Source organism: Mauremys reevesii, linkage group 12 (genome assembly GCF_016161935.1).
Source record: "Mauremys reevesii isolate NIE-2019 linkage group 12, ASM1616193v1, whole genome shotgun sequence".
Lineage (NCBI taxonomy): Eukaryota > Metazoa > Chordata > Testudines > Geoemydidae > Mauremys > Mauremys reevesii.
This window is the reverse complement of record NC_052634.1, coordinates 41783148-41793211: the sequence shown is the minus strand read 5'-3', so window position 1 is coordinate 41793211 and position 10064 is coordinate 41783148. Positions and strand designations below refer to the sequence as shown.

General features: G+C 50.1%; 1 non-coding gene across 1 annotated transcript; it reads right to left on the bottom strand.

Moving 5' to 3' along the window:
* Positions 1–9628: 9628 nt before the first annotated feature.
* TRNAE-CUC lies at positions 9629–9700 on the bottom strand. The gene has a single exon. It is a non-coding gene; the product is annotated as a tRNA-Glu (tRNA).
* Positions 9701–10064: the final 364 nt, after the last annotated feature.

Here is a 10064-nt window from a genome sequence, read left to right as displayed (position 1 = left end):
ACCCTACTCGTTAATCAGGGGCTAGTGATGCCAAAGCCCAGGAAAAGGGAGAACAAGTGCGGGGACCCCAGCACTGGAGCCATGTGAGGGGCTGCAGGAGCGGGGCAATGGCTGGTGGCCCAGGGAGTTAAGGGCAAAGGGGGCCCAGGAGGGGGCAGGACTTAGGGGTGAAGGAGGTGCAAGGGCTGGGAGTGCAGGAGCTAGCGGTAAAGGGGGAGTGGGGATCATCCAGGGGCAATGGGGAAGTGCCAAAGTACAAGCTTTGCCCAGGGCACCATTTCCCCTAATGCTGGTCTGAGCAAACAATTGGAAATGACCCTTCAATGAGACCAGAACCATAGTGTAGAAAAGCCCCTTTGTTAAGTGGTGGTGGCTGAGGGCTTAGGGAGATGGGTTAGAAAGCAACAGGCATTTGTCTGTGGAGGTTTGATTCTTGCCTGCTGTGCAAGGCTGGTGTGTGGTGTCTCCATGGCTGCACTTTCAGTGTCTGATCTGCCACAGGGAGCCAAGTCTAGACATACTCAGGGGCTCTATGCCAGGGTTTCTCAAACTTCCTTTCACTGCAACCTCCTTCTACCAAAAAAAACCAACTTACTTCCTGACCCTAGAAAGACTCACCAAGCCCCTCTACACTGAGCACAGGCAGAGGAGACAAAGCCTGAGCCCTGCCCCAGTTAGGGGAGGGCAAAACCAGAGCTTGAGGGATTCAGCCCTGGGTGGTGGGGCTCAGACTTTTGGTTTCAGCCCCAGGCACCAACAAGTCTAATGGCAGCCCTGGCGACCCCATTAAAACAGGGTTATGACCCACTTTGGGGTCCTGACTCTCAGTTTGATAACCACTGCTCTGTGCTGATGGGAGAGAGTTTTCATGTGGGTGCAGTTAATCCACTTCCCAAGAGGTGGCAGCTATGTCAGTGGGAGAAGCTATATCGGTGGGTGCGCAAGCTGTGGTGTTTGCCACATTTAAGAAGTTTAATCAAACCCCATTTTTAAACCACCTGTGGTCTGGGAATGGCAAAGGAGCTCGATGAATCAGGGTTTGTCCTTCAAACTCCTGGACATCATGATTCAATTTTCTTAGTGTCATGGGGATATTGCTCAGTGTTAGAGTGCTTGATTGCAGTTCAAGTAGTCTTCAGTTCAAACCCCCGTGTTCTCTTAGAACCCTCTTTCTTTTTTTTAAAAAAAGGAAAACATTTTCATTTCCATTCTCCATTATGTTCAGGGGCTCCTCTATACAGGAGTGCTTGATATCAATGTAAACACTCAACATTTTGCTGTCCAAATGCATAAAAACCTAGCGAAGCTGTCCATCAGCTGAAATCAGTTCCAGTCCTCTAAGTGTCCAGTTTATGTTTTCATCAGTTAAACAAAGGTATCATATGAATGTACATTTGCAGATCCCTCTTCTCCAGGAGCTATGTTGTGCAGAAGAAGAAGAACCACATCCAGCTGCAGTTCAGGGGTACGTCTACACTACGGGACTATTCCGAATTTGCATAAACCGGTTTTGTAAAACAGATTTTATAAAATCGAGTGTGCGTGGCCACACTAAACACATTAAATCGGTGGTGTGCGTCCACGGTCCGAGGCTAGCGTCGATTTCTGGAGCATTGCACTGTGGGTAGCTACTCCGTAGCTATCCCATAGTTCCCGCAGCCTCCCCCGCCTCCCCTCCCCCGCCCCTTTGAATTTCCGGGTTGAGAAATTCATTGTCGCGGGTGGTTCTGGGTAAATGTCGTCAGTCACTCCTTCCGCTGGGAAAGCAACGGCAGACAAGCATTTCATGCCTTTTTTCCCTGGATTGCCCTGGCAGATGCCATAGCATGGTAATCATGGAGCCTGTGTAGCCTTTTGTGACTGTCACCGTATGTGGACTAGATGCCGCTCACAGAGGCGATTCAGCAGCGCTACACAGCAGCATGCTTTTGCTTTTGCATGATAGCAGGGATGGTTATCAGCCATATTGCACCATCTACCATACCATAAATTGGTAATAAGATGATTGTGGCTACCAGTCCTTTTGCACTGTTCCATTTGCTGCTGTCATAAGTGCCCTGGCTGCTCTTAGCCAGGGGCGCAAAAGCCAAAATTGGGAATGACTCCCTGAGTCAATCCCTCCTTTTTGGTATCTAAAAATAGAATCAGTCCTGCCTAGAATATGGGCAAGTCCCCTAGTCCTGCCTAGAATATGGGCAAGTGTACTAGAGAACCACTGTATCAGAGAACCAGAGAGCACAGCTGCTCTGTGTCAGATCCTGCAGAAATTATGAGCTGTATTCTATTCACAGGGGGTGCTCCTGCAACAACCCCACCTGTTGATTCCGTTCTTCCCTCAGCCTTCCTGGGCTACCGTAGCATTGTCCCCCCACTTGTGTGATGAAGTAATAAAGAATGCAGGAATAAGACACAGTGATTTGTTAATGAGATATGAGTGGAAGGCAGCCTCCAGCTGCTATGATAGTCCAGACAGGACAGTAAGGAGTGTGTAGGAGAGGAGCCCAGCATCCCTCTGCTAGTTCAGGGGCACTTGAATCTTTTCTTTACACATGAAGGGTGGGGGCTGATGGAGCTCAGCCCCCTGTTGCTATGACGATGATGGTTATCAGCCATATTGCACCATCTACCATGAAAAATTAGGACCAGGCACCCTTGATTGACCTAACAGATGCTGGTCATCATGGTTACCAGTCCTTTTGCACTGCCCCTTTTGCCAATAGGCTGATGATGAGGATGGGTACCAGTCGTATTGCACCATCAGCCACCCATGGCGGGGCAAAGCAAGGATGTTGGGGTTCAGTGCTGCAGCATCGGGTCTATCTGCAGCATTCAGTAAAGATAGGGTGACATGTTAAAGAGTCAAGAGAGGATTGTTTTCCCTTTCACTTCTGGGGTGGGTAGGGGGGAGCGTAAATTGCCGAGCTATGCCCTGACCCACCGCGGACACTGTGTTTGACCCTAGAAGCATTTGGAGCTCAGCCAAGAATGCAAATACTTTTCGGAGACTGCAGGAACTGTGGGATAGCTTGAGTCCTCCAGTCCATGAGCGTCCATTTGATTCTTGGGCTTTCCGTTACGTTTGTCACGCAGCAGTGCGCTGAGCCCCTGCTATGGCGTCTGTCTGGAGATTTTTTAAAAATGATTTTGAATTTCGTCTTCTGTAACGGAGCGCTGATAGAACAGATTTGCCTGCCCTTACAGCGATCACATCCGCATGGTCCATGCGGGAGCTCTTTCTTTATTTTGATTTTTAACTGCATCGCCACCCGTGCTGATCGGAGCTCCACGCTGGGCAAACAGGAAATATTCAAAAGTTCGCGGGGCTTTTCCTGTCTACCTGGCCACTGCATCCGAGCTCAGATTGCTGTCCAGAGCGGTCAGTGGTGCACTGTGGGATAGCTCCCGGAGGCCAATACCGTCGATCAGCGTCCACACTAACCCTAATCCGATATGTTAATACCGATACTAGCGTTACTCCTCTCGTTAATGAGGAGTACAGAAACCGGTTTAAAGAGCCATTAAAATCGATATATGGTGCCTCCTAGTGTGGACGGTTGTGGCGTTAAATCGGTTTTACGCTCGTAAAACCGATTTAAACGCCTAGTGTAGACCAGGCCCAGGAGTCTGATGACCAAAGAGCAACAAAGTGTTCTGAGGGCTGGAGAAAAATGCCTTCTAGTGAGCTATTGAACGAGCTCAACCTGTTTAGCTTATCAAAAGAAGATTGAAAGGTGACTTCATTGAAGTGTTGAAGGGCCTTAATGGAGACAAAAGATTGGGTATTAAAGGGCTTTTTAATTGAGGATAGAAAGGCATAACAAGAGCTTGTGGCTGGAAGGTGAAAAGAAACAAATTCATATTACAAATAAGACACAAATATTCAACAGCGAGGATGATTCACCACAGGAACAAGCTACCAAGGAAAGTGGTGGATTCTCCATCTCCTGATGTCATCTAATGGAGACTAGCTGCCTTTCTGGAATGTGTTTGCCCCAAAAGTAGCTCTTGTGTCATACAGGAGGCCTGTGATATGCAGGGGGTCAGATTAGATGCTCTAATGGTCTCTTCTGGCCATAAAGTCGACTAATTTCTGAAAAACTGAGTGTAGCATTGGGAGCAGCGTCTGATGTTTTCCTGTCCAGCCGGCTTGCTTCCTAGAACGAACGCTCCTTGAGTGGGGTGATCCACATGGAGTAACTCAAACCTCCAAAGTGCCTGGGCAGGGGCAGGACATTAGCCCAGCAAGGGAGGGGTGTGGCAGTGACATCACAAAGGCTCTTTGCAGGACCTCAGACTATTGGTCAAAGGTGGTGGGGAGGTGGTGACCTCACAGAGAGATGCTGACATCAGCCAGGCAGGACAGGGGCGAGGGGCCAGGGAAACCTCAGAGACCCCTGTGGCTTTGCTTCAGCAAGTCTCCTTCTCCAGGTCTCTCTGAGGACTGAGAGAGTATTCGGGTTCACGTATGTGAGTGCCAGGAGGAACCTCTTTCGAGTTCTCTCCTTCCCTTTTCCTGATTTTACTAGAAAACAGCCGTCCCTGTTTAGAAGGTAAGAGCCTCTTCGAGGTCTGAAACCTGTTCAGTCTGATCCATCTGGTGACAGTTGAAATCTAGTTATGGAAAACACGAGCTTAAGGAGGCAGAATTTTATTCTGCACCTGGGATTTTGTCCCTTAGAATCACTGGAGTCATTAGGGTTTGTCCTTTTTGTTTCACCTTTTCCTCCATCCATCCCTCCCTCCTTTCTCTTTGTCTCTTGCTTCTTTTGTCCTTTCTCCTGTTCCCCTCCCAACACCAGGAGGGGTGTGTGTATGTGTCTCAGGGGAATGCTCTGCAGCTCCCACTGTGGGAGGTCCACCCGAAAATGTGGGGCTGAAACAGTGCTCGGGCAGTGATCCCCACCGGTGACCTGGGCCATCCTTTGGGCTCTCTGGTGAGAACCCTCAGCCTCCCGTCCTCAGTCTCTACCCTGATTGGCTGAGCAGGGGGTTATTGACAGGGAGGAGACTCAGGTCCTTGATGTTCTCTTTTAAGCCCAAGGAAATAAATCAGAACCCGTCATATGTTTGATGAATTTTGCTGCTCCTCTGCATTAATTGTCTCTGAGCAGTTCATGATTCTCTCTAACATTGCAGTTCTCCTCAGATACTTGCTGAATATTTATTGTGCACTGTTGTTGGTCTGGAGCTCATCTGAGAACACTTTATTCAGGTCATTCAGTGTCTGAAATTCAAGATCCGATGGTTAGTTTGAAAATCAGGGCTCTTGGGTCCTATTCCCAACTCTGCCACTGGCTGGCTGTGTGACTTAAGACAAGTCAATTCTCCTTTCTCAGCCTTAGCTTCTTCCTCTTTCAAGTAGGGATAATAATGATCCGCTCCTACCTACCTCACGGTGGGTGGGGATCCATTGGCGAGTGTCACTAGGAGTAGTGCATAATATGCGGTGTCCTATCACGTTTACTCAGAGCAGATTATGACATAATAGAATAGCTAAAATAGTCTATTTGATTTGTATTTTTTTATTTTGAAATTGTTAAGAGCAGCAGTTACTTAGCTCAGACTGAAGCATCTTATCTAATGTTTGAGATCTAAGTGTCTCCTCTTTGTGTGCGACGAGACAATTTAACACACTGTGACAAACAGGAGATGCTTTTGTTTTGCAACAAAATATTTGTGCAAAGAACTTTCATCCCACTTGTTTTGATTTTGAGAAACAAACTGGTTTAGTCTGAAGGGGATTTTCTGACAGAAATGGTTTCAATGAAATTTCTCCACCATCTCGATTCCTGGGCTCTATCCCTTTCTCTGGGTTTTTTTTTTTTTTGTCCATTAGAACAGGAGTCAGGACTGTTGGCTTCTCTTTCTGGCTCTGTCACCACCTTGCTGTGTAGGCCCTTGGGAAGGTCACTTCCCTTCTTTGTACTTCAGGCTTCTCCCCATCTGTCCAATGAGAACAGGGACAGTTCTCGAACTCTGGGCAGTCATTTTTGGCGGGGTCCCGGCAGGGATAACTAAAAATTTATAAGACTTTCATTTCTTAGGAACCAGTTCCCTATAAAAAGTTCTGATTTAAGGGATGTGTCACAGTACATATTTTTTGTACCAATAGAGTTACCATGCGTCCGTATTTTCCCAGGAGGAATTTTTAAATTTTTAAATTTTAAAAATTCCTCCCAGACAGTGATTTCAGAACCAAAAAGCCTGACATGTCCAGGAAAATACGGGTGTATGTTAACCCTACCTAAAGTTCTTTTTTAAAAAGATGGGCCTGAACCAGAAACGAATTCCATTTTACATGTGTGGGTCCCTGCCACTCCCTGGGACTGTGCTAGGGTGACCAGATGTCCTGATTTTATAGGGACAGTCCCAATTTTTGGGACTTTTTCTTATATAGGATCCTAATAACCCCCACCCCCTGTCCCGATTTTTCACACTTGCTGTCTGGTCACCCTAGGGTGTGCACATGTGTGGGTCCCAGCTGCTCCCTGCCCTCCTCATTGAAACAGGTGAGCAGGGTTACTGCCCTGGGAACTGCAGGGCACCAGTGGACATGGGGCTGGCTGGAGGCAGGGCAGGGGCTGACTGGAGGTAGGGTCTGGCTGCAGGCAGGGCAAGGGGTACGGGGCTGGCTGGAGATGGGGTGTGCGGGACTGGCTGGCTTTAGGCAGGGGGGTGCAGCAGGGGTTGGCTGGAGGCAGGGGCTGGTGCAGGCAGGGCAGGGGGTGAGGGGCTGGAGGCAGGGCAGGGGGTGTGGGTACAGAGAGTACAGCCCATCCTGTACGGTAAGTGCCCCCTCCCCCCTCAGCACCGGGGTAGCAGCAGCCCGGGTCTTGGGGGCTATTTAAATGGCCCAGGGCTCCCCTGCTTCCACCGCCCCGGCCCTGTAAATAGCTGAGGGAGCCCTGGGGAAGCTGCGGGGCTCTGGGGGCTATTTAAAGGGCTGGGACGGTAGAAGCAATGGGAACCCTGGACTTTTTAAATAGCCCCCAGCCCCCCACAGCCCTACCCCAGCCCCTGCTGGGAGCCCCAGGCCCTTTAAATTGCCCCCTGAGGAAGCCGGGCCACCCTGGTACAGTGCACCAGCTCTTGCCAGTACGCAGTACCAGGGCTTGGGCACGGGGCCCTCTTAGGGGTGGGACCCGATTCAGGGGAATCAGGAGAATCGGCCTAAAGCTGGGGTGGGGTGGGGTGGGGTGGGGTGGGGCAGGACTTGGTCCCATTCTGGGCACCACCAAAAATTATCCAAACCTGCCGCCCCGTCCAGCCCAACCTTCTGCTGATGCACCTCAGCCCCCACCCGTGCAGGGTTTGAAGCTTCCATTGCTTAAACTCCAGGACACTGAGGGATTTCAGCTCCCCTTTGCCCAGAGGGAGCTTTCACCCCACTCCCAGCCAGGTTCTTGTCCATGGGATCACTGTAGGGGGGCTGGGTCCCGCTGGATCTTTTCTCTCTCTGTGACAGGCCAGGGTGCAATAACTGGGGCATCGGAGCACCCAGGACCTTCTGTGGGGCTGCCATTCCCCTTCCCCTTCTGTGGTCTCATCTGTCATTGACTCCAGCCTTTTTTCTGTCCATTGTCAGCACCATCCCAAGCAAGCTGCACTTGCCTCAGAAAGACAGTGTCCCCTGGTGGGTGTAAATCACTGACCTCTCTCCTCTCTGAGCACTGACTGCCCCTCTGTTTCCTTGCCTCTCAGTCTGTGCAGATGGGACCTTTCCCTCCAGTGCTGGAGGATTCGCCCTTCTCATCTACCCTTGTCCCAAGCAGCACAGCGGGTGGGAATCTTAAACCTACAGAGGAGACTTAGGAGCAGAAACTCCCCCAGACCTTCCATGCAATTGGCACTTACCCCTCACTGAGCAGGACTGAAACTCCAGCAGGGAGACTGCTGGGCCACATCCCCTCTGGGCATGAGCAAAGCAGCAGGGTGAAAAAAGGAACCTGGAGATTGAACCCAGGGCCTCATACATGCAAAGCATGTGCTCTACCACTGAGCTACATCCCCAGATAGTCTTTGTTTGCTATGGGTTACACCAGGGGTAGGCAACCTATGGCACGTGTGCTGAAGGTGGCACATGAGCTGATTTTCAGTGGCACTAACACAGCGCAGGTCCTGGCCACCAGTCTTGGAGGCTCTGCATTTTAATTTAATTTTAAATGAAGCTTCTTAAACATTTTAAAAAACCTTATTTACTTTACATACAACAATAGTTAGTTATATATTATAGACACATAGAAAGAGACCTTCTAAAAACATTAAAATATACCACTGGCATGCGGAACCTTGAATTAGAGAGAATAAATGAAGACTCGGCACAGCACTTCTGAAAGGTTGCTGACCCCTGGGTTACACTCAGAGCCCTCTTGTTTCCAGAGCATCCAGTGGCCTAAGAGCAGCATGGGGGACACATTCCCTGCTCTGAGGGCAAACCTGCTGTCCTGGAGGTTGCTGGTTCTTAGGGGTCACTTTGCAGCAGGGCCAGATTTGATGTGTGGGGCAGAGAGAGTGGGTGCCCTGGACTCAGGGTGCAGAGATACACTCAGCCCTCTCCCCTGCATTGGGTGGGGGGTGCTGCCACCTCCTGCTGGAAGGTAATGGGAGGGGAGGGGCACTGTGAGTCGCTCAACACCTGACCCTGGTGGCAGCAGTGCTGTGGGGAGCTCTAGGTGTTTCTAGGATCTGCTCTTTCCACCTGCCTGTAAAGTCCAGCTTTCCCCAGCACATTCACTGCGGTGCAATTGGGTCACTGTTTCCATGGCTGAGCAGCAAAGAATCACTCTCAGTTTCCCTTCTATCTGCGGCAGGATTAGCCTGTGTCAGTGATTAATGAGGTGGATCTAGTTGTAGATTGTTATTCATTCCCCACCTTGACAATTCACACAGTCCCTTTCCCATGCAGATTCCCAGCACCTCAGTGATCCTGGTAGCAGGGGTTGGGTCCTGAGACTTTCACAGTTCTTTCCCCCTCCACCTGGAGTGAACTCAGCTCTTCCCCCATCCCAGACAATCCATGAAATAACAACAGGGGCATAAAGAAAGAGGGGAGGGAACATCTCACGGCCAGGGCTGGATGTGCCCAGGGCCCCCTGCTTGTCCATTGTTTCCATGGAATTTGGCCCCCAGCTTTGCACAAGGGACAGAGAAAGATCTTGCTGTTCCTGTGTCTGTGCAAGGAAAACTGTGCTTCTGTATGAAAGAGAGGCGGGAAATGGCCCCATGATGGGACAATAGCCTCAGGATTAAGACCTAAGGACTCAGGCTGAGAACTGATAGAACTGCACTCATCTGGGATTTAACAAATTGTCTTTCATGGAGCAGAGCCAGTTCCAGTGGTTTTGGCACCCCAAGCGGAAAAAAAAATAAAAAAGCTGCAATCAATGGCAGCTCTACCTCTTCCGCTTTTGGTGGCAATTCCTTCCCTCTGAAAGGGACTGAGAGGGCCGAATTGCCGCTGAAGCCTCCCCTTTCCATTGACCAGCCCAGGGACCCGCTTGCTGCGCTGGTGCCTGGAGCCAGCCCTGCCATGAAGACACTGGGAAGATGGGGGAATCTGGAAAATAACATGGATTTGTTTACATTGCAAGTGAAGAATAATTGAAGCTTTTCTGGTTTAAATCCACTTTTCCCTGGCTGGGAATTGAACCCAGGCCTTGGCAGTGAGAGTGCCAAATCCTAACCACTAGACCACCAGGGAGGTGATAATGGTGCTGTTCTTCTCACTTATGCTACACTTTCTTAGGCTACTTTCTACCCACTTTCTGAAACTGTTCCACTGTCCACTCCCTGAGGGGCTAAGAGCAGAGAACCCCTGTGCTCAGGGTCACAACCTGAGCCCAACCCAAGTCACTGAAACAAACTCAAATGATGCTTCCTCCAGCAGGATCACAGAGCCACACAAAAAAACCACATGAGGAACAATCCTCCTCTGCCTTCATTTACCCCATCGCAACCCTCTCAGCAGCCCGCTCTTGCGGGAAGGACACTGAGCTGATAGGAGCTCTGGCATAGAGACCAAGGGAGGGGTGTTGCTCCCCCTGGGCGTGAGCTGATCACATTCT